This window comes from Chanodichthys erythropterus, chromosome 10, assembly GCF_024489055.1.
Source record: "Chanodichthys erythropterus isolate Z2021 chromosome 10, ASM2448905v1, whole genome shotgun sequence".
NCBI classification, from domain to species: Eukaryota; Metazoa; Chordata; class Actinopteri; order Cypriniformes; family Xenocyprididae; genus Chanodichthys; species Chanodichthys erythropterus.
This window is the reverse complement of record NC_090230.1, coordinates 37,046,451-37,072,565: the sequence shown is the minus strand read 5'-3', so window position 1 is coordinate 37,072,565 and position 26,115 is coordinate 37,046,451. Positions and strand designations below refer to the sequence as shown.

Below are 26,115 nucleotides of genomic sequence, written 5' to 3'. Positions count from 1 at the left end.
AAGCCCTACCGGCCGATAAATGAGGAGCAGTATGACTTGAACCGTCCGGCCGGGGGTCCGTGTTGCCTCTGACGGGATCGTGCATCGCCAGGTGGACAGGCCCTACCGGCCGATTGATGGGGAGCGTGTAATTTGGAGCGCCCGATCGGCAGGGTTCTGGTTACGTCCGACGGGAGATCAGGGCTACGACATCGAACGGGTGAGCCCTAGCGACCAAAGTTTCGGAATGACCGACCGATCAAAATATTGGTCGATGGTAAGGTGGACAGAATTGGAACGCCTGGCCAGGAGAGCTCTCGCAGCATCTGATGGGAGACCAAGGCTCCAGGAGAACAACTGACTCAAAAATGAAAATTCAACCATTGTGTTCACTCGCCTTGGTGTTTTCTAACACCTTATGACCTTTCTTTTTCAGAACACAAAAAAAAAAGAAATTTGAAAAGATAGGTCCTGCTCACGCATGTCCATATAATGACAGTGAATGGTGACCACCTTCAACTTTTAAAAAAGCTGCAATAGTATCATAAAAGTATCCCACTCAAAACTCTTCAACTTGCTTCATGGAACAGGCCTCTGTTCTGCAATACTGTGTTTCTGTATTACAGAATTGCTGCTGTCAATTAGCTACTAACTCCCTTTGCAGTGAATGAAAGCACTTTGATTGTGCCACAGTCACTGAAATACAGTCATGTGACGTCATGACTACCTCAGGTGCATCAGTGGCCACAAACACAATGCCAAGCCAAACCAAGCCAAGCCAAGCCAAACATGGTGTCCCATACTCAGAATTTGTGCTCTGCATTTCACCAATCCAAGTGCACACACACAGCAGTGAGAATTGAACACACACGCCGCTCCATCGATGGTCGATGGTAAGGTGGACAGAATTGGAACGCCCGACCAGGAGAGCTCTCGCAGCATCTGATGGGAGACCAAGGCTCCAGGAGACCAATGCTCATGGCATCAGATGGGTAAGCTTCGCTAGCAGGCAGGAGGAAAATAAAGTGCAGAAGATCGATCGGGAGGCTCTTGCGGCGTCCGATGGGAGACCAATGCTCCAGGAGACCAATGCTCAGGGCCTCGGATGGGTAAACCTCACCAGATGAGGAGAGAATGAGCACTGACTGGGAGGCTTTCGTGGCGTCCGATGGGAGACCAAGGCTCCAGGAGACCAATGCTCGTGACATCGGACGGGTAAGCCTCACTAGCAGACAGGCAGAAGGTAAGCATCGAAGATCGACCAGGAGGCTCTCGCTGCGTCCGAAGGGAGACCAAGGCTCCAGGAGACCAATGCTCATGGCGACGGATGGGTAAGCCTCACCGGACGAAGAAGGATAATTGACAAGGAAGCTGATCGGGAGGGCTCTTGCTGCATCGGACGGGAGATCAGGACTCACTGTGTCGGACGGGTAAGCCTTGCCCTTCAGAGAAAGGATAAAAGGATGGAAGCTGACTGGGAGGGCTCTCGCTGCGACCAATGGGAGATCAATGCTTTCTCAGCATCAGACGTGTAAGCCTCGCCAGACAGAGGAAGGGAAAAGTTGGAGACTTAGCAGGAGGGCTCTTGCGGCATCCAATGGGAGATCAAGACTCGCAGCATTGGCTTTTTTTTTTGTTTTGTTTTTTGAGGTTATCGACCGATAAAGGTTTGGTGGGCTTTTTTGATATGGAAACGGTTGGTCCTGATGTAGCTCTGGAAAGCATCTGAAGACTATCTTCCTAGAGCTTGGATTTGCTGTTGGGAGAGTCCTTTTTGGGCTGCTGATGTTGCTGCGGCTATGCGGAATGAATGACTGGAAAAATTTTGCTCTAAGATGCCGGATTGCTGGAGAACTGATTTGAGATGTTTTTGAAACCAGAATCGTGTAGCAGGTTTGTTGGAAGCGTCGATGAAAAGAGGTTCAAGAGGAGATTTAGCCTGGGCGTTTCTGAATTTGAGATATGCTGAGACGGTTTGGTATGGATGGATTGGAGACGAGAGGTTGAAAATGTATAACTTTCAGTGGACTTTCGGATCGAACTTTGAAGTGATTGCGATTTCGGAGCATCTGAGAAAGCTAAAGAAGGCGAGAATGAACATGGCGTCAAGGGTGCGGGCGGTATTAAGAGGCTGATAACTTGTGCGAAGTGTATGGATACATTTGGTGAGGATGTCCAACGTTATAGGTTGTCTGGAGTCGGGGCGGGAGGGCTGGGATCGTTGGATCCCTTTGATTAGGAGAGAGGTTTGCGAGTTATTTATTTCTGTGGAGGGGGCGCCATAAATGAGTTTATGGAAAAATTGGATGCCACTCAGATAGCCTTTGATGGACCCGACTTGGAGACCCTTAACGGTGTTGAGATAGGAGACACATTAAGTTATTGAAAGGAGAGAAAAATCAGGGAACTGCAAGTTATATGTGTAATGGAAAGTTTTTAAACATCTCCATGCTGTCAGGTAGGATTGGATGGTTTTGGGGGAAACAGCCTGCAGGATGGCGTCGAGTGATGCGTTTAGAAGGGGTTTTAATGGATGGTTTACAGAAATATCAGATCTGAATAAGGAGGTACGGGAGTCGGGAATTGGTCTGCTTCTGGAGCCAGCATCCTGAATTTCTGAAAAAGAAAACGAGACAGGGAGTCAGCAATTTGGTTTTGGGACCCGGGAACGTGTTTAGCGGTTATGATAAATTGGTCACATGCTGAAATCCAGGTCAGACGTCTCAGCATGGGTATCAAAGCAAATGAATGGGAACGACCTTTATTGATGCACTGGACCGTTGACTCGTTATCGCAGTGCACCAATATGCTACTAGCAGACCATTCTTTCCCCCACAGGAAAGTTGCGACTACGAGGGGGTAAAGCTCGAACAGAGCTGAAGACTGTGAAAAGTTGCGGTGGCCATGGTGATGCGAACCAGCGGCCTTGATAAAATCCCCCGAGACCAATTGATGGGGCTGTGTCTGTGAACAGTTGGATATCGACGGGGGAAGAGACGAGACTGTTATAGAAAAAGGTTAGACCGTTCCAATGATTTAAGAAATGATAACCATAACCGGAGTTCGTCGCGGCATGCTTTAGTTATGGAAATTAGGTCCTCTAGCGCGTGAACCGAAGACGCGAGATGTGAAATGAAAGAGCAGCCCTGTCGAATGATGCGCATTGCGAAATTTAATTGTCCGAGAAGGGATAGGAGTTCGCGTTTAGAGCAATTTGAGTTATGCTGGAGGGTTGACGGAATTAATACCAAGGAACTCGATGGATGTGGCGGGACTCATCGTTTTTTCCTGGGCGATAGGGATTCTGAGCTCAGAAAAAACAGTTTGAACTTTAAGGATGGAATAGCTGGAATAGTGTTAGGTGGCGAAATGACAAGAAAATCGTCTAGTAGGTGAATCGCATAATTGTTGGACAAATCCAGCAAACAGATTCTGAAAGCATATCAAAAGTCTTGGGGCTGCTTTTGCATCCGAATGTTAAACGTATGGCAAAGTAGAATTTCCCGTGCCAGCGTACCCCAAACAGGTGCCAAAAATCAAGGTGAATAGGCATCACTTTGAAAGCGGAGGTGATGTCGATTTCTGCAAGCCAAGAGCCTCGACCTGAGATTTTAATCATCTTGATTGCTTGATTTATGTCATGGTATTTTAGAGAAAATTCGTCAAGAGGGATCAAGCTATTGATGCTTGGTAACGAGGAATTGTGCGGGGCTGATAGATCAATTATAAGATGCTTTTTACCGGAGAATTTCCTCGTAGCCACTCCAACGGGGCTGATTCGAAATATTTCGAAAGGGGGGTTATCGAATGGGCCGATCATGAAACCTGACTCGACTTCTTTTTTGATCAGAGCATCTACTACTTCTGCTTCTGCGAGTGCGGATTGAAGATTATTACAGATAACAGACTGAGTGAGCGGGCATTCCACACCGGGATTAAAGCCGTGTTCGAGACCAGACAGCAGATAATTAGTAAAGTCGGGATCCGGGTGGTGAGCTAATTCGAAAGAAAGACGAGAAATGTTCACAGGAGTCGATAAATAATTTTTCTGTTTTTTATTAAGTGATTTAGACACTGGACATACGTGGCGCGCATGAGCACCGCCGCAAAAGTTGCAGATATGCAAGTATATGCAGCGCTGTCTGAAGCAGTTCCCAGTGTTGAAGCTGTTGCAGGGCTGCCTGCTGTATGTGAGAGGTGGGGCTCTTCTCGCATTTTCGTTAGCGAAGGTTGCTGGTCTTGGCACATAGCTGGTGGATTTAACTTGGTTTGTGTCCGGGCAGGGGAGGATGGAAGGGTTAATCTGCGGGCACATCATGGTAGAATCGGCCACTGACCTGCATATGGCACACGAAATGTTTCTGCAGCCTAGAAACACCCTGCTGTGGAGATTGACATCGAGTGCACCCCAGTAAGGGCACTGATTCCACTGGGCGACTCGCACAGCACATTTTGCGGAAAACAGTTTGTGGTAGGTGTAGAAGTGCCCACCCCCATAGGACAGCACCAGTTCAGCTATGATTGCCAGATAATCATTCAGTTCGCGCCGCCTATGGGGGTTTGCTGAACAGATTATTTCAGCAAAACAGGAAAAAGCAATGGAAAACTCAGAAAAGAAGCAGACGAGATGAATGTGGATTTGGGTTTTTTAAGGTGACTGCGAAATCGCCGCAGTCTATTTGACAGTTGGAATCTGGAGCAGGAATAAGAGAGAGAAGAGATGATAAATCTACGTCCGCACCTGCCAGGATCTGCGCTCGGATGTTTTGAGCCACTGGGGGGGGCTCCGAGGCGACCGCATTCGGTGGGACGGGCATCGCTGATGCTGTGAAGAGAGAGTATGATGATTTGTTTTGCTGGAGTGGATTACAAGAAGCAGGGGCTGCAGCTGTGTTTGTCAGCAGCTGTGGCCTCATGCTTAAAACAGCCTCTGGAGCTTGAAAAGGAAGACTTAATGGAGCATGAAGGTGAGCTCTAAAATCTTGAGCTGAAGGCGTAGGTGCCCTCATTTGCACTGCCTGCCACTGAGGAGGGGCGGGGTTAGAGACATTCAGAGGGAACTGGTGAAAGGTTTGAGCCTGAGTTGCCAGCATCCTCGCGCTAGTGTCTGCAAAGGGAGCTGGAGGCCACTGATAATAGGTAGGGTTGTGGACAGCGAGAAAAGGCTGAGAAGCTGAGGGAAGGCCTGTTGGCCCGGCCGCATGTGGTGTTGCGGCAAGAGGAGCCGAGTAGAAATGCTGGGCTTCAGCGAGAGGCGGACTAGGTCTTACGGCGGAGGCATATGGGGCACGAGCCCAGGCTCGCCGAAGGCTTATTGCTGCAGCCCGACAGTTGAGTCGAGCCAGATCTTGTGCGGGAGGAAGGAGGAGTTGAGCGAGGCGAACGTTGACCTTTGCGGGCTTTGCCCTATCTGTTGGCCGTCTTGGGAGCTGGAGTGGACTTTGGAGAGAGGTAGGTTGGCTGTAAACTCACGTATAGATTGTACAGTTCTGCTTTGTTAATTTTCCGCGAGAACTGTACATCCGAATTTGCCAGCGCTTGCCTCAATCCTACTACTGTCCACTTGCCAATAGGTGGAATCGTTGGGATGGCTGAACGATAGGAAGACGCCGGGGAGGTATTTTGAGGTCTCGCCGGTGGAGGCGAGGGCTCAGCTCGGCGTCTAGGCGAGCTTGTAGCTGCACGGGCAGGTGGTCGGCCGCGCCTGGGAGCCTGGGGCTCAGGTGCAGTGTCGGGCAGAGGAGAAGTTGTCGAGGGTTCAGCAAGTGGAAACGCGGGATCCTCTGAAAAGTTAGCTTCGTCGTTAGACGGGGAGACGTTAACTTGAGACATAGTAGCAGAAGGGCGAACCGAAATGCTGATAAACTGTCAAACGAACAGAGGTAAGTCTGCAGTATATATACCTCCATTGATTGATTTAGCTGAATGCTTCCACCTGTGATAATTATTATCTGTACCTGCTCCTCCTGAATTTTGTTAATAAAACATCATTTAATGAAGTCATCAGTCAATTGCTTCGTTCCTGAATGAATCAATCCTTTTGTACGAATTGAATGATTTCATGACTCATTCATTAAGACATTGACTTGCTGCCACTTATTGGTGGTTATAGTTTCATATTTAAAAACATAATTTATTTTTTTCCCCCATATTTATGTTCAAAATGTTAATATTTATGTTCAAAAAGTGCAATATTTAATTTTTTAAGTGTGTTCATGCTGCCCCTGAGCTGCATCAGTCAGTGTAAATACATCTAATGCCACTTTTGATGCAGTTTTTGTGCCACACCTGCAGTGCAAGCATGGGTTTTGTTGATACTGACTGGTAGCAGCTTATGATGTCTTATTATTCTAATTCTAAATATATATATATATATATGGACAACATCACGTTTTGTGAATCTCTGTGTAAATATGTAGGTAGTAAAAAATGATATACCCCAGGTTTCACAAGGCTTAAGCCTAGTTCCAGACTAAAATGTATGTTTGAGCTGTTTTAACTGAAAGCAACATGCACAGGCATATCTTAAGATATGTCAGTGCCATTGTTTTGTCTCAAAATGCACATCAGAATTTTTTTTTTTCTAAGGCATATAATAAAAGATACTTAAATGTCCTAATTGAAGCCTAATCCTGGCTTAATCTAAGACCTGTCTGTGAATCAGGGCCATGTTGTTTTCTTAAAAAACAGAACCACTAATCCACCACTTTCTCAATTACAATTATGTTCAAATTGTATTCATCTGTGTTGTGGGAACTAAAACAGTCCAATACTTTATAGACATTTTTATGTTGAAAAAAAATGAAGATTTCTGTGCCACCCCAGACTGGTTGCTGGACCCTGCTTGTTCACCCCTATGAAAATATCCTGGCTCTGCCACTGCCTATACAGTACTAGTTAATGGCGATTAGCTGATAATGCTTCAAAACAGAGCATATGTATATTGTAGCATGCATGTATTTACAAACTGCTCACATGTTGACAGATGGCTTTCTGTGTGCACACACTTGAAGCACGCATATAAAGCAACCTTTCAGACAGCATGCAATCCCGAATTGAGTTCTGTGGCTTATTGAATGGTCAAATACATATATGTTTTTAATGATGACTTTTAAAATGACTTTATGGCTTGTTATTGAAGAAATATTTACCAGAGGAGCTATTAACACCTGTGCTACATGCAGAGATGATCCTCATGAGGGCAATTGCCCTGAAAATGTTTGGACTGTATTGGTGATTTATTAGTGAGACTACAAAGCTCTAACAAAGGGCTAAATTATTATAAAATTAAATAATTCTCCATGTCTGTTTGGTGCAGCTATGCATTATCATGCTCCATGTAAAACAGGACTATTCATGATGTTCTGGAGAAATCCTAGGCTGGCAGCTCCCTTCTCACACAGACCTGATCCACTTTTTCGTAATGAGAAGACGTACAGCTCGCACCCTGGACTCCTATATTTCCCTTTCGAAAGGGAACTCTACTCTGCGTTTGAAACGCTTTGGGGAACGTCACGCATGAACCGATGTCTGAAAACCAAGTATCAAATCTCTCCAATCCTATTGGCTGGCGACAGCCTATGACATCATCATAGCGCAACCCATAAGTATATAAGGAGCACCTAGAGAATCAGTCTGTATTTTTTCGCCTTTCGGGACTGTTGTGTCTGATTGCTATTGCTATCGAATCTGGTAAGTTTTCTTTAAAAATATCGGACAAACGTTTCAGCAAGTGTGCTGATCCATGTCCTAAGGTTTTTGACACCCAAGGACACAAACAACCTGTGCATTTTCTGTCTGTGAGGAGCACGCACGGACAGTGCTTGAGGATGCTGTCTGTGTTAACTGTGAGCGTCCACCTCTAAGCCTCCCTGCCCGGCATATGCTGAGCTACTGGAGGTTGTGGAACGCACTTCTGGCAGGCTGCAGCTGCCTTGGCAGCGCGTTAGGAAAGAAACCACACACGGACGGCTTGACAAGCGGTTCCTTTCCGGCCATGGCCCAGTTGCTCCCGTGAGCCTTCCATTCCTTTCTGATCTGCATGTTGTACTCGGCTCGCATTCATCGACATTAGCGGGCGAACTTCGCTGATGTTGAAGGATTGAGCCAGCATGGGTATGTGTCGATGCCCTCTATTGACAAGACATTTGTGAACTCGTCACAGGGAGTGCACCGACACTGAAAGCTCCAGTCCTGTCATCTAAGCCCTTTAAAGTGACATCTCACTTAAAATGCAGGGCATATGTGGCAGCGGGTTAGGCCGGTGTGGCTCTGCACACCATGGTAGTGTTACAAGCCTACCAGGCCGATCTGCTGAAGGATCTGGACCAGGGGCAAGGGTTGTCCCCTGAGGCAGTGGAGGAGCTGTGCCACAAGTCGCAAAAGTGGTGGGATTTAAGGAGGAAGAAGCAGGATCTGAGGGAGGTGATCGATCGCAGGCACCAGCAGCGTCGGTGAACGAACCCCTCTCTTTGCGAGGACGGCTGTACACCTGCACTCGCCCCTTCTTCCTCCGTCTCCTGGGTTTTTGGAATTTCGTTTAACATGCTCAGCCGCTTCTTAAGCCTTAAATGCATGACTGTTTTGCCAATCAATTTTACACATTCGGGTCTTTATTGACCCGGATCTATATCTAAAACGGAAGGATCTCTACCTGTCGTGATAATATAAAACTCCTCTGATATTAGAGTAACAATTACAGAAGAATAAAATAAAGTATATTTTCTTACCTTTTGGAGCTTGAAAGGGCTCCGTTTGAGCAGATGTTTTATGCCATCACCACTGTCCTCGTCAGAGCTCATTTCCCAGTAAATTCAGCAAATAATGGGCTAGTTTTATGTTTGAGGTCGCAAATATGAGCCTATTCGCGATCTCAAATGTATTCTCAAAACTATGTAATTTTCAATATCTTCAAAATCAATATTTTGATCGCTAACAGCTTCACCAGATTCATCCAATGACAGTTACAGTCATATTTGATGGCGTTCAGTACTTGCTCTGCAGTAAATCGCTGAGCCATTTCATGTTTTTCTTATTATTTAGTTTTCTGTCTGAATGAGTCATCACTTCAGCATTGTGTATCAGACATTGCCACCTTGTGGAATAAAGGTGAATTGCACTTATTCCGTCATCTAAGATTCAATTATTGTTGTGAAGAAAAAAATATATGTACACTCATACACACGTTAGCGACCCTATACAATTTTTACAAAAAAAACAAAAATAGGCATTTTTTTTTTATAATTGTATGATTTTTTTCTTGTTATATTCTTTATAATGAATTGATTGAGGAATACCAAGAAGGTTGATGTCTAACTTTAAAACATGATTGAGGAGGAGGGTAGGGAATGATGTCCCGGGTCACTAAAGACCCGAGGTATGCATTTAAGGGTTAAACAGTCAGGCTGACGGCTGGGCCCATGATGAGAATTTTTCTGAAGGCATGCCTTCTGGCTTGATAGTGAAAGAGGCTCTTTTAGGCTTTAAAGAACCTTAGATTCCATCCTTCCTTGTGAAAAGAGAAAGGAAAGAGGAGTCTTCGGTTTTCGAGCCGCAGGAATGTAAGCTGGGTCTATATTTATGTTTCAAAATATGTTGACCTTGTTTTCCTGTATAGTTTTTCCTGAGCTTGAAGTCGTAAAAAGTTAGGGGTTTTTGGGCAAGCTGAAGTTTGTTAGGCTGGCTAGAACGATATTTGTGCAGGCCACAAAATGGCCGCCGCTTAGCCACCTTTGTATAGAATAGCTTCTCCTCTGGTGTTAGCTAGAGTAAGTTTGAGTTAACACTCGTCACTTCAGTTAATCCCTTCGCTTTATTTATTTCCTCTTATCCAGTGAGATTCAGAGGTGAAGCCCAGGCATTGCTATTCTTTGTGTGACAAAAAATAAAAAAAAAATTGACAAATTTAAAAGATTTTTGTTTACTGTCACCATTGTTGATGATCATGCTGATTCATGATGTCTGCGTGAATCTAAAATACACCGCTCAAAACTCTGTGTAATGAATTAAAAAAAAAAAAAAAAAAAAAAACCTAAGTGTGGTGGGAGAGCGGTACAGGTTAACACAAACAAGCTCAAGTTTAACTACTTGTAGAAAATTCGACTATGCCACCTGGGAGGGTTTCACCCAGGAAATAGAAATAAACCCCAAAGTTTGTTATTAGGTCACACAGGTTCGATTCTCACAAAGAAATGTGGGCAGGAAACGTGGGCGTCATATAAAAATACAAAATTTATTCACAACTTGAATTCAAGACAGAAAAATCACTTAAAATAGGCTCAATGATATGGTGCCATTCATGGCAGCTCTCTCTCCTGTGACACAAATGAAATTACAAAAGACAAAAACTGTACACAAAAAAAAAAAAAAAACCCAAACTCAAATTGTACCAATTTACAAAAACAACCTTAACAAAAAGAAAATGTCCTCACTGGTAAAAAGAGTCCAGTGACAGACAATTACACAAATAACAAAAATAAACAACCAAAAGAAAGAAACATTAAACAAAACCAAGTTACACAATTTCCAAATAAACAAAACAAATCAATATAATATAACATAATATAATATAATATAATATAATATAATATAATATAATATAATATAATATAATATAATATAATATAATATAATATAATATAATATAATATAATATAATATAATATAATTACAGGGCTGGGGTTACCCACTGGAGTGATCACCAACACTAGTTATCCAAAAGCACACTTCCATACACACCACCGTGAATTCAGATCACACGCTTGTACACTTCAAAAGTGTCACATGGCAAACGTTGAAGAAGCACCACCACCACAAAAGATCTTTCACCCGTGGGACCCCAGCTCCTGAATTAAATCAAAAACAAAATAAATAAATCTCATTAAACAAATGAATGAAAGACAAAGTCCCAATTCCACTGTAGACGATGGGCAACAGTCACCACAGCAAGGCACAGTGCAGTTCACAATATACAAATCTTGAAAAGGAAAAAAACGAAACAACGAAAAACCGTTAAAAAATTGAGGAACAGGACTCAAAAGGAGCGGCCACGTCAGCACGATCCTCCACCCCAAAGTAAACCAGAAAATATGAATTAAAGCAATCATAGAAACCAGACGACAGCAGCAGAAGTCCCCTTAAAGTCCCTGTAAAGTCATTTTAAAGTATGTGTTTTGAGCTTTTCACACCACAGAAAAATGTGTTATTAACCACCCAGCCAAATTTGAATGATTAAAAAAATCTGCAAGTAAATGAAATAAGTTATCAAAATCTTGAAAAAATAGGCAGCGCTCTCTGCTCTCAAACGCTTGGGGCATATCCGCTGTCGGCGCTGAAATCACACCCACTCGCGAGAGCTGCAGTCTCAACTTACTTCTAATGAGTCAAACATACTGATGCATAAACAAAAGAACCACGTTAGAGGGTTGCACATTTTAGTAGAGTTACTGTGGACTACCTGCTAATTATAACATACGCAAACTCGGTAACTTACACTCATTGGGCACGTACTGCCGGACTGTTGTCGAGTCGACAAATGACGGTGCCGCGAAACAGGAGGATGAAGGCCGGGACGGGAGAGACTCTGTCCGGCCCCATATATCATCGGTTATCGTTTATGTTTTCTATGAGAGTACGCACACCGGCGGCGACATTCGGCGCCTGTCCGCGGCGCCCAGCAACGACTCAGGAAGTTGTTTAAAACCCTGCCGCGCCACAGAGCGCCATGTACATTGTTTTACATGAAATGTATATTATATTTCTCTCAAATCATTGTTAATGTACATACTGACTTCACCCTGTGCTGCAAGATACATCAGTTTCACATTCTAAGTTTAACAGCTTGAATAAAGTCTAAAAATGTATAATAAACGTAGCATTTTCTTTCCTTTTGCTTTGTTGTGCCATTTTTCCATGTACACTAACCTCAGTGCGAAATATTAAAGCATAGGCATGTGACGTTTCCCTGTTGACGTAAAACCCTCCCATCGTGCAGCTCTTCTATCAGGAGTCGAGTCAAAATTGAACTCGCGCGTATATGATGTGCGTGGCCGGTGTGCGATACCTGTGAGTTGTCAGAGACGCGACGCTGAGCGACGCCGAGCTTCGCGTCCGGTGTGCGACCCCCTTTAGAGGCGGTGCCACACTCGGTGAGTCATCAACTGTTATATAGTGTTGGGGGAGGGGGTATGCTCGGGGGACGATGTGCGTCATTAGACCCCCGTTTTAGCTCTGCCCACAAAATCCTGAGCAGAGACTTAGTGAAAAACTGTTTAACGCTCTAACTTCACAATTAAGCATTACTCAATTCACAGACTTTGTAATGTGTTTCAGCAATACATTTGTAACATTTATAAATTGTTTAGAAAGAATTCTCAGAATTGACTTTACAGGGACTTTAAATAGTTGTAATCCGATATTGTTTGTACGGCGCGCAGCGGAGGAAAAACCCAGCTGCAATAATAATCGCCCAGGACGAAAGGGACAATCCAAATGCGGATAGATGAGTTTTACAATATATGTGAAATTTATTCAAGGAAAGCCCCTTGAGATGCAACATCTCGTTTTCAAGGGGGACCAAGAACATACAACAGATACAGTACACTCAATACAATACAAAACAAACAGAACATTACAAGACAAATCTGCTCAAAGATCCCCCCTACCCTCCCAGGACCATTTCAGAATCTGCAGGGTATACAAATGTTTACAAAGACAGTTGTTTCAGGAACCATAACAATTACAAAAACTGACAATCAGTTTTCAAGAACAAGATATTTCAAGGAACCATTACAATTAAAAGCATTTACAATCAGTTTTCAAATAGTTTAACAAAGAAGTTCTAAAGGAGGCTAAAGTAGTATTAGATCTCACAGATGGAGGCAAATTATTCCAGTCTGAAGGAGCATTGTAACAAAAGGACCTCCGACCAACTACTTTGCACATAACAGGGACAGTAAAAGTCAGACATTGAGAATGTCGAAGAAAATAAGTTGGAGTATATTGTACAAAAAAACTTTTCAGATATGGTGGTAAATTCAAATAGATGCATCTAAAAATAAATTGAAACCAGTGATACTGTCGTCTTTTATCAGGCAACAACCAGTTAAGCTGATTATATAATTGGCAATGATGAGTTCTATATGGACACTTTAAAATGAACCTACACAGATTATTAAATAGAACATCTAATGGTTTAAGATATACATTGTACGTGTTTTGATAAATTATATCTGCATAATCAATAATTGGTAAAATTAATTGGGTAATTATCTTTTTTCGTACTCTAAATGTAAAACAATTTGATGACCTGTATAGAGGCATTAAACAAGAGTATGTTCGTTTTATTATGTAATCAATATGTAGTTTGAAATTTAATTCTGGATCAAGCCAAATTCCCAGATATTTAACAGAGGTCTCTTTTGTCACTAGAGTACCATTATCAAAATACAGGTTAAGTTCAGCAGATTTAAGAGAATAATGAGTACCAAAAACCATACATAATGATTTTTTCATATTGAGTTTTAAAAAGTTACTTTTAAGCCAACTTTGAACTGATTTGAGATCTGTCTGTAATTTGTTCTGAAGAAGAAATAAGTTGGAACTTGAAAAATAGACAACAGTATCATCTGCATATAAATGTACTTGACAATTATTACATACTTGCGGGAGATCATTAACAAAAATAGAAAAAAGAAGGGGGCCAAGGATAGAACCCTGTGGCACACCTTTTTCCATAATACATTCATCAGACTGTGCATCTTTGAATTGAACAAACTGACGTCTGTTATGAAGATAAGCATTAAACCATAAGAGAGCATTTCTATTAAAACCTATGGATTTAAGCTTGTCCAGGAGCAAGTAGTGATCTACCAAGTCAAAAGCCTTGGAGAGGTCAAGAAATATAGCACCTGTACATTGGTTCTTGTCACAGGAGGAAAATACATCGTTAGTGAATTTAAGTAAAGCAGTTGTAGTAGAGTACCCAGAACGAAAACCTGATTGATAAGGAGATAATATGTTTGATTGATTAAGATATTTATATAATTGTTGATAAACAATCTTTTCAAATAATTTGGTAACTGTACAAATAATAGAGATTGGAACGGTAATTACATAAATCTGTATTGTCACCTCCCTTAAATATTGGAGTTACTCTTGCTGTTTTCCAAACAATTGGAATGGAACTCATATCTAAAGACATATTGTACAAATCAGAAAGTGGATGTATTAATATACTGGATCCAAGTTTAAGAAATTTAGCTTCCAACCCATCAGGTCCAACACTACCATTTTTTAATCCAGAGATGGCTTGAAATACTTCAGACGGCTGAATTCTAGAAAATGAAAAGGATCCATCAGTTTGATTTGATGAACTAGAAGAAACTAAATAATCAGAATATAGTGAACTACTAATTTGAGAAAAATGTGCATTAAATGCCTGAGCGATCATAAGAGGATCAAAAATAACATTATCATTTACAATAACACTATTAATAGAGTCATTATTTGATTTATTAAGGAGGTGATCTAGATGTTTCCAAAACTGTTTAGGATTATTCCAATTTTGACTAAAGGCTTCCTTATAATAGTTAGATCTTGCATTCCGAGTTTGTGTTTTGCAGTGGTTCCTAAGTTGTCGATATACTTCCCGATCAGTAGGGTCTCTAGATTGTTTAAATTTTTCCCACGCTCGATCACGTTTTTTAAAAAGGCATATTAAATCAGGACTAATCCATGGGAGATGTCGACCTTTCACACGAATCGTTTTAAATGGAACATGTTGATTAATTACATTGTTAACTTCAGAATAGAAAAAATCCCATGCATTCTCAACAGAAGGAATTAAATAAAATCTAGTCCAATTAATATTAGCCAGGTCATTTATAAATTGTTCAGTATTTATGTTTTTGCATTGTCTGACTTTAATATATTTGGGTGGTAATTTGGGTATTTTGATTTTCCACACACAGAAAACAATTGAGTGGTCACTAAAGCTGTCAGACAATATGCCCGATGTACTTATTCTATCTGGATTTGTAACTAGTATCCAGTCAAGCAAGGATGACGAACAGCGACCAATTCTGGTTGGTTCTTTTATTAACTGAGTAAAGTTGGCACCTGCAATCATATTTCTGTCACTCAATCAGTTCACCTCTCAGGATACGCAGCCTTCAAATAACCCGCTGGTAAACTGAAAGGAGGGCAGTAACCACATCCAAAACAGCATCCGATGGAGAAACACACAAACTGATGAAAAGACAGGCTGAAACCGCTGAAGCAAACAGAAAAAGGGGAGGATATGGACGTGACGCATCCCAGACTCAGACCAACCAGCCCTGAAATAGTACATACTCACTACTGATTGGTGGACATGAACGTCAATCACCACCCTTACCTCATTCATGCGGTCACATAAGCATTAATTAATGCAAAACTAACCGTTAATAACCGTTAATCAAGAATCAAGAGTCCATCTAAAGCAAATGCTCACCTCAATAACGGTGACTTCAAACGTAATTATTTTCTATAAAAAACTCACATAGAAGGCGACGTTCTCGTGACCTTACGCAACTTTGCCTAAAAATTCTCTAAAAGTGACAAAAATTCTGAAATTTTACAGAACATTTGGGACATAAAATGTCCTCTTTTGGTAATGAAAGTGCTGCAGTTCAAGGGCCCTTATATGATTTTAGGGGGACATTCCAATTTGGTTAATTTTATCGTCACATAAGAACGTTACAATGAGGAAATTTGACATCAACTGAACATTGCCACATGGCCCTCTGTTGGTCATTTAATAACGTTCCCAATATGAGTCTAGGGGGATGTTCTGATTTGGTTATTTTATGGTCGCGCGAGAACGTTACAAAGAGGACATTTGGGAAGTTAACAGAACGTCCTATAGTAATAGGACGTTCTGTTAACATAATATAAAATAACCAAAATAGAATGTCCACCTAAACTCATATCGGGAAGGTTATTAAATGACCAAAAGAGGACTGTGTGGGAACGTTCTGTTAATGTCCCAAATGTCCTCTTTGTAACGTTCTCGCGCGACCATAAAATAACCAAAAGAGAACGTCCCCCTAAAGTCATATAAGGAACCTTGGACTATAGCACTTTCATTACCAAAAGAAGATGTTTTAGGAACATCCCGAATGTTCTGTAAAGGTTCTGAATTTTTTCTATGCCCATGTCTGTTTAAGGTAGTAGGCCATTTTTAGGCCTCCTTCAGACCATGGTAGCATGTCATTGTGCCCCCTGTAATTGTGTTCTGGTACATTGCCTGTTGGAATGTGTAGACTTAGCTCAGGTTGTGTTAAGCTAGCTACCCACAACTGTTTGTTGGGTTTAGAGCTGGTCCCCTTTGAGCTTGATCCCCTTTATAACCACTAGCTGGTGTCAGGTGTTGTTTGGAGTTGTAGGCCCCGCTAAGGCCTACTTTCAAATGGCATGTTGGCACAGTTCTGTGCTGGTTTTGTTCCATCACCGCCATTGGCCATGCCCGTCTCTGCTAGGGGTAGGCCTTCTGTGAGGCCTCTCTCAGAGTATTGTGGCGGAGTGTGTACTCTTCTTGTTTAAAGAGTAAAAGGTGTTTTGGTCTTTGGCCTGATGGCTTGTATGGACATAATAGCCACTAGCCAACGCCACATTAAGCATGTTGCCGTTAATTTTTTGTACTCCTCTCACTTAGAGAATAAAGTGTTTACTGAGTACATTGCTGTGTGGCTGGCCTCTCAGGGAGAGTTTATTTAGTAAACCTTACTACGGTTTGGTTTTCTACATTTGCTCCCTTGAGCTTGGTTTATGTCAGTTTCCTTTAGCTCTAGTTGAGCTAAATAGCTACCTCATAAGTAGGTTGGTTCTATTTTGCTCCTAGAACTTTAGTGGCCACTAGCTAACGCCACTTGTTTACAAGTAGTAGGCCCTCTGGGCCTCCTTTGAGAGCATGTTGGTGTATGTAACATGTACTCCTCTTTCTTAGAGAGTTAAGAGGTGTTTTACTGAGTACACTGCTGGGTGGCCCGTTTTTTGGGCCTCCTTCAGATCATGATGGCATATGCTGTACTCCTCTTGCTTTAACCCTAAATATGCACAGTATTAACTCTTTCCCCGCCAAACATGGAATTTTCCAGGTTTTATGATAAAACGCTTCCCCACCAAACACAGAATTTTCCGGGTATCCGTGTTTTAGGTGGTATACGGTAAGGAAGACCCGTGTGCATGCTCTGAAAGAGTATGGAACTTTTTGATCAAATAAATTCACTGCGATCGGCTCAAACATGAATGGAGTAGTGAGAATGTAGGTCAAAATATCTGACGGACAAATGAAGAGGTATACGGCTGATCAAGTACTGGAGGTGTTGATGGACTCGGAGTCCGATCACTCCTTATTTGATCATTCTGAATCTGATTGGGGCCAAGTAGTCAGTGAGAGAGATGCACATGTTGTCACAGAAAGTTCTAGTCATGGACGAGCAGCAGATAGATTGTTCACCCGTCGATCTGGACGAAGACAAAGTTCACCTATGTGTCGAAGAGTGGACAGTGACAGTTCAGACTGTGATACTTCGGACAGTGAGTGCATTCAAGGCCAAGATCTCATTCGTCGTTCCCAGGTTGCAGAACGCGTAGAGGTAAGACAAGATAAGAAAATATATGAGAAAGTGTATATGATATATATGAGAAATCTTTATGCACATGTAATGCACAATGTTGGAAAATATAAATATTATATATATATATATATATATATATATATATATATATATATATATATATATATATATATATATATATATATATATATATATATATATATATATATATATATATATATATATATAAACACTATAATGTTTGTGTGTGTGTGCATTTATGTGTGGCTGTGTGCATAAATATGAGCGTGTAATTGCCAAATTGTTTCTCTCTTTGTGCACATTTACTACATTGTAATATGTATTTACAGGTGAAACTCGAAAAATTAGAATATTGTGCAAAAGTATATATATGTGTGTGTATCTATGTCTTTTTATTGAAAGTAATTCCAATTATTCATATAATTATTTACAGGTAGAACACAGCGAGGCAGAGGCCGGATGTGTCAGGTACATCAACATGGTATGGCTGGTGACCAAACAAGGCCCACTGTGAACCATCCAGCTGAAGATACTGAACCTGATGATCCTGAGTGGCATGAAATTAACTGGCAGCCAAAAAACATTCCCTTCACTGAGAATCCTGGGCCTATTGGTGATGCTGCTGCTCTTGAGTCAGAACAACCTGTAGACTTTACCGAGTTGTTCATTTCTGATGTACTTTTTCAGAACATTGTTGATCAGACCAACCTGTATGCTGATCAGTATATTCAGGCTATGGATGACACTTCAAAACATGCTAGATGTCATGCATGGAAGCCTGTCACAGTTTCAGAAATGAAAACTTTCATGGGCCTCCTTTTTCTCACTGGTATCATTCATAAGCCTGAACTTGAAATGTACTGGTGTACAGACGACTACAGGGGTCAGCTACCCCCTACTTCAACAAGGTCATGCCTCGCAACAGGTTTGAAATCATAGGGAGATTTCTTCACTTCAATGATAATACAACAAGGCCAGACAATTGTACTGACAGGCTGTACAAAATCCGCCCTGTCTTGGATCACCTTGTGTCCAAATTCCGCGAAATGTATCCGCCCAAGTCAAACATTTGCATTGATGAGGGGATGTTTCTGTGGCGTGGGCGCCTAGCTTTCAGGGTGTACAATCCCCTGAAACCCATCAAATATGGAGTAAAATCCTACATCTTGTGCGATTCTGATACAGGATACTGTTTTAACATGAAGCCATATTGTGGGGAAAGCACAACCCTGGGAGACACAGTTGTCTCTCTTCTTGATCGCCTAGCAGGTCATGGCTACAGATTGTTTATGGACAACCTATACAACTCTGTACGACTGTGTGAGCGCCTACTTGATGTGAAAACCCATGTATGTGGTACAATTAGAAAAAACAGAGGTGAACCGCCGGTCATTCGAAATGTCAGAAATGCTGACCTTAGGATTGGGGAAACAATCATGCGTCACAACAAAAATGTGATGGTCTTGGCATGGAGAGACAAACAAACAGTGAAAATGGTTACAACATTCCATCAGAACAACATGGAACATGTTGAGGTATGGCAGAGAGGCCACCAAGAAAAAGTTGCAAAGCAAAAACCAGCATGCATTGTGGAATACAATCATGAAATTAATGGCGTTGACAAACTAGACCAAAACATTGTGTACTACCCTTTTATGAGGAAGTCACACAAGTGGACGAAGAAATTTGCCATGTATCTGTTTCAGATCAGTTTGTTCAACGCTTTTGTCATTTACAAAGCAAAAAATCCACAGGGTAATTGTAACACTCTTCTCTCATTTATCCAGAGTGTTATAAAATCACGGACTAGCCAAGAGTATGCTATGGTGGGGAAAAAAGTGCTACTGAAAACACTCCAAGAGCACCATACAACACTGACCCAAAAAAACAGGCTGAATGTCAGTTTTGCTGTTCATGAACTTGTTCCAATCCTGCCCACTCCCAAAAAGCAACACCCAACCAGAGGATGCAGAGTTTGTGTACATAAGGGGTTGCGGAAGGAGACATCGTTCTACTGCAAAAGTTGTGGTGTCCCCTTACATCCTGGGAAATGTTACTCTGTGTACTACTCAAAAGCAAATTACAGTGCCTAAATTTAATATATTTTAGATTTATTTATAATTGTAATTTATTTTGGAAGGTTTTATATATGATGGAAACGACATCTGAATGTATTCTGCTTGAAAATGCACTTGTTTGATAAAAATGCCTTTTTCTCAGCTTTTTGTCCAGAATGTTGTGTTTTTGACAAAACCTGTCTATGTTCAGGTGGCAATAAAAAAAGAAAACATGAAGATAAAATAAAACAGTTTTTTTTGTTGTTTAAAAGCAGAGGCTCAGATATTTTTTTTTTTTTGATATGTGGCATGTTCATAATATTCATAGAAGAAAATATTTTGTGGACCATTAAAATTTAGTGAAAATCGTCAAAAACCCTGGCGGTGGCTGGCAACTTTAAAAAAAAATAAAAATTCTGGCGGGGAAAGAGTTAACAAACCCACTAGAAGTAGCCCACTGGGTTACACTTTATTTCAGTGGTCCACTTCAGTCATTCTACTAACTATGTAACTAAGTAACTATGCAACTACATGTAAACTAACTCTCATTAGAGTATTATTATACAGTAGTATATTGTTAGTGGACTGTATAAGTTAGGGTTAGATGTTAGGATTTCATTTAAGTTGACATGTAGTTGCAAATTACTTATAGTCAGTAGATTGTCTGTTGGGGGACCATCAAAATACTCTAACACTCCAATGACTGGTAGATGACATGTAGTTGGATAGTTATAGTTAGTAGAATGACTAAAGTAGACCACTGAAATAAAGTGTAATCCAATAGTCTACTATGAGGCCTATTTTATATATATATATATATATATATATATATATATATATGAAGTTTTATTAAATTAAATTAAGGAGGCACACGTTCAGGTAAATCAACCAATCAGTGCAAGAGGAAGCCGTGACAAGTTTCACAGCATCCCTCCACCATCCCATCACCTCACTCTTGGATGGTTTCTATCCCAGTTAACAAGGGGGAGTACTCTGGGTTCGGGCCAAACCCAGAGCCCAGAGTTTTGGGTTCGAACTCTGGGTTCAGCACGCCAAATACGCATAATTACTATACAAATTACTTTATTTTGATTTCATGTACGGGATAACTATTTATATTAGAATATTAGAATTTGAATATTAAGAATGTATATTACCGCAGAGAAATGTGATCAAAAATGGATTTGCACCATAATTGTTGCTTGAAATAAAGTTCAGAAACACAGACCATGCTGATAGCAGTGACAGAAACATAAATGATATTGCACTCATGACTTCAGTCTCATAGGCCAAGAGTGAGTCTAATCCTGTTAGGAGTTTGTTCTGCTCTTTTCTTACTGTCCTTTTATTTATACAGTGTCTGATCAGACTGACCAAGTCATTTAAAGCCCACTCTGATGATGATGCATAATGATGTAATTATTTATACATTTTATTAAAACTTGTTTAGATACATAATAATGGGATTTTTAATAATATTGTTCTATTTCAGATGTTTTACTCCTCTTGTTATAAGCCATTTTCAACATTCACTTTGTGATTTTACATCTAAACCATGCACTATGATAATGATATCTGTATGACTGTCCTCTATTTGTCATTGTGTTTTTGATTTATGATAACAGATGAAAGAGATGAAGCATAAAGCATATATCATACTTTATCATTTATTCCAGCAGACTGATGATTTGTGGAGCAGTCTACACAATAAGCCAACACGAAACAATTGAACATTTTGTCATTTAAAGTAATAGTTCACACAAAAATAAAAACTGTCATCATTTTCTAACTTTTAGGTTGTTCCAAACCTGTATACATTTCTTTGTTCTGTTGAACACAAAGGAAGATATTTTGAAGAATGTGAGAAACTAAACAGTTCTGGGGCACCATTGACTTTTTTCCTACTATGGAAGTCAATGGTGCCTCAAAAAAGCCTGGTTACAAACTTTCTTCAGAATATCTTCCCTTGTGTTAAGCAGAACAAAGAAATTTATACAGATTTGTAACAATTTGAGTAAATGATAACAGAATTTTCATTTTTGGGTGAACTATCCCTTTAATTTTACTGTGTGAAAAAAATGTGCCTAGTACCAGTTTAATTACAATTGATCTGTAAAAATATTGACCAGAGAGGATGCTGGCTGAAATATTTTCAGAGTTAGGATGTGTTTAACTGTCTTTTTAAACCAGGGGTAAAATAAAGAATAGACAAGAGGATTCAGACCTGAGTTAACATACACAACCCATGCCAAAACATTTATGATTGTGGTAGAGGTTACTGACATAGAGCAGATATAGTACGGAATCCAGCACAGCAGATAAACTGTTACAATGATTCCTAATGTCAGAGCAGCTTTGCTCTCAGATTTCCTCCTCACTGAACCTTCCATTACACATTTACCACCCTTCATCAGAGAATTTATAACTTTCACTTGCTTATGTACAACATGGAAAATCCTCAAATATAAAGTTATGATCAGGATACATGGAGATAGAAAGGACAAAATCAGATCGATGACACTCCAGGCAAAACTAATTATAATGGAGCAATCGCCATAACACACATTTGATCTGTGTGTGGTGTTAAAATAACCATAATTAATTACAATGTTAGTGTTATAAGCTGAGGAGCAAAACCAGCAGAGACAAATGCTTATTGCAGTTTTAGTCATTGTTATTTTCTGTGGGTACAGTAAAGGGTGACACACAGCCACATAACGATCAACAGCAATTAAAACTAAATTACTGAGAGATGATGATATTAGCAGTCCAAGGGTATTTATAAACACTCCACACAATATTTCTCCAAAGTACCAGCATGTCTCAATCACTTTAATGGCTTCTATGGGTATCACAATAAGTCCCATAAGCAGGTCTGAAACAGCCAGTGAGAGAATGAGCAGGTTTGTTGGAGTGTGAAGCTTCTTGAAGTGAGAGATGGAGATGATCACCAGCAGGTTCAGAAACACAGTCCATGCTGACAGCAATGAAAAAAACACATACATGATATTGTATTCATATATGGAGCGTGTTCCCTTGATACATGATGAGTTGATGGCAGGAAAGCAGTATTGATTCTCATGTTTCTCTGTCTCATAGGCCATGAGTGAGTCTCCTCCTGTTAGGAGTTTGTTCTGCTCTCCTTACTGTCCTTTCATTTATACAGTGTCTGGATCAGACTGAAACCCATCTACCGCCCACTCTGATGCTGCATAATGATTTAATTATTTAATCATGGTATGCATTATTATATTTAGCCACACAATAACAGAGTAAAATGGTACCAAGGCTTTCATTTATATGGTTTTAATTTACATGACAAACTTCTTTTTGCTATTTCTTTTCACATGAATTGTGTTAATGTCAGTAATAAATATATCCATGTATTTCAAGTTATTACATTCTTTTCAATTGCCATATACTTTGAGACCAGATTTTTCCTTTTAAGTCACTGTTCTATGCTAATATTCCACAGCACAGTGACTTCTGATCCAGAGGTACGGCATAAAATTTTCCCTCTCATTATCGTCTTCAGTTAAAGGTAACCTAGAATTTAAAATTGAATTTACCTCGGCATAGTTGAATAACAAGAGTTCAGTACATGGAAATGACATACAGTGAGTCTCAAACACCATCCTTCTTATGTAAATTTGATTTGTGCAAAAGACCTCTGAAGAACAGGCGAATCTCAACATAACACCAACTGTGACACAACAGTTGGGATCATTAATATGTAGGCCCCAACTTTTGCATATACCAGCCCATGTTCAAGGCATTAGACAAGCCAGTATTAATGTCTGGAGCTGCACAGCCGGATCATCAGAAGTTATGCAGGTAGGCTATTGTAAAGCAAGCAAGGACAATAGTAAAGATGGCAGATGGATCGATAATAACTGGTCATGATCCACGATATCATGATATATTAAGTAATATTTGTAAGTTGTCTAAGTGTTTCATTAGCATGTTGTTAACTGTTAAATGTGGTTAATGTTACCATTGTTTCTTACTGTATTCACGGAGACCAGAGCCATGTCGTTATTTTCATTCTTAAATGCTTGCAGTCTGTATAAACGCATCTTCTTTCTTTATAAATCTCACACATTGTGTAACGTTAGCTTCAGCCCCGTTAGCCACGGAGCACTATCAAACTCATTCAGAATCAAATGTAAACATCTGCAAAATAAATACCATACCAAAATTCTATTTTGAGGGTTATATTAGCTGTGAGAACTTTGTTTATGCAATGTATTATAGAGTTACAAGCTTGGGGGTGGGAGCATTTAAAGGGGACACGCACAGAAACGGCGTATTTTTAATTATGCCCAAAGACAGGCAGTTAAAACATTGAAATAGGGTTCTAGGGTACCTTTAACATTAAATTTAAATTAGTTTTAAAGGAACGTGCATGATAGGTTATTAAAAGCACAACAAACCATGCAAGAGAGCATTTTATAATAGTTATAATCCATGTTATATACTGTATGTTACATGTACTTCCTGTTGTTACAGTGGTGTAGCTGCAGCAGGGATTAGTCAGAATCGAACTTCTACGTAGTGATGGCCGATTTCGATACACTGCTTCATGAAGCTTTGAAGCTTCATGAATCTTTTTGTTTCGAATCAGTGATTCGGAGCGTGTATCAAACTGCCAAAGTCACGTGATTTTAGTAAACGAGGCTTCATCACGTCATCACTGTTTCGAAACAGTTCGAAATTTCAATGGTTCACCAACAGAGGGCGATGATAAAGTGAGCCCATGAATCATGCAGATTCACTGAGAACTATTGAACAAGTGTCTAGGGCTTTACCCTATGGTTTTACCTGATCTCCGATCAGTTTTATACAGTAGTACATGTTTTAATTATACATTAGAATAATTAAAATGAATAATGGTAGTTATTAATCTTTTATTGGTATGCTTCCTGCTTAGCTACTGTACTGTATTGGTATGCTTCCTGCTTCGCTACTGTTCGGACGCTCTTGCTTACAGCTCCGCGCTTTGCTCTATTGCTTTTATATTTTATCTCCTAATTTTAACTTCAGCAAATCAACAGTGCTCAAACGACAAATCTTGGCAACAACAATCTTTTTAACTGGAAGAATTGCTACAAAAAAGGGGAATTTTTTATCCAACCAGCCTCCCACTGACGGCAGCCATCAGCTTACATTCCGGAGAAGGGAAAACACAGCTGCCTACATCCAAAAGGATTAGAAATAATATGCCTCCACTGGTTGAAGAATCTACCTGCTGCACAAACTGCCACAGACTTCTACAAAGGATTGCAGTTCTTGAAACAAAGTTACTTGCGGGTGTCACGGTTCACTAATCCGCTGTCTCATACTGTTGTCTGTGTGTAGGTTTTGGGATGTGTCACTTGATTGTTCTGTGTGGGCGTCGCCGCTGATTGCTGATCAGCGGCAGCTGTGGATCATTACACCTGCCTATTTAACGCCTTGTCTTTCGTCTCATGTTTGTCAGATCGTTTGTTGAAGTCCTGGTGTTGTCCCGTTGTTTCTCGTGTTTCTTGTTCCTGGATTGGATTCCCGTCGCTGTTCCCTGTTACCTGTCTGTCTCGTTGGATTACTCGTTCTGGATTTCATTCACGGATACTCACACGGACACACGGACTCACCATTCAGGACCATCATTCATCACGGACACTTCATCGCCCATCGAAGTCCCTGTGTTACCCCTCTCCTGCTGTCTGTGTTGCTGCTGTGTGTTTTGTGGTCTACTTACCTGGCGTGAAGCTCTATTAAAGAGATATATACTTGCATTTGTATCCAGTCTTCTTTTCCGTGACAGAACGATCTGACCAACCATGGATGCAGCAAGTTCATCAGCTTTCACGGAGTTCATCAACCACAGTATTTCTCACATGGATCAGCAGCAGGAGAGCATCTCTTCCACCGGTCGCGCTGTTCAGGCGTTGGTAACACAGGTGTCCGAGCTCTCCCAGCAGCTGCAACAACTTCGCGCTCCCACTGCGCCAGCCCCGCCGCCTGTTCCCCCATCATCACCGGAGCAGAGAGACCTGCCTGAGCCCCGCCTTCCCGTCCCACAGAGCTATGCTGGTGAGCCAGATTTTTGTCGAGCGTTTCTTAACAAGTGTTCTCTTCACTTTGCTCTGCAGCCACGCACCTTCGAGAAGGAAGAATCTAAGGTAGCGTTTGTTCTATCCCTCCTGACCGGAAAGGCGGCACTCTGGGGAACGGCGGTGTGGGAAAATCAAGATCAATGCTGCTCCTCGTTCCCGGCACTCTCCGCCGAGATGAGGAGGGTGTTCGACCGTGCGGTGGCAGGAAAGGAGGCCGCCCGTCAACTCACCGCTCTGAAACAGGGCAATCGCACAGTCGCTGACTATACCATTCAGTTCCGCACCCTCGCGGCGGAGTGCCGGTGGAACGAGGAGGCGCAGTGGGATGTGTTCCTGCATGGG

The 26,115-nt window shown here is 41.1% G+C and overlaps 1 pseudogene; it reads right to left on the bottom strand.

Annotated features, from left to right (window-relative positions):
- Positions 1 to 21,774: 21,774 nt before the first annotated feature.
- LOC137029505 (trace amine-associated receptor 13c-like) lies at positions 21,775 to 22,833 on the bottom strand (annotated as a pseudogene).
- Between the last annotated feature and the right edge of the window lie 3,282 nt (positions 22,834 to 26,115).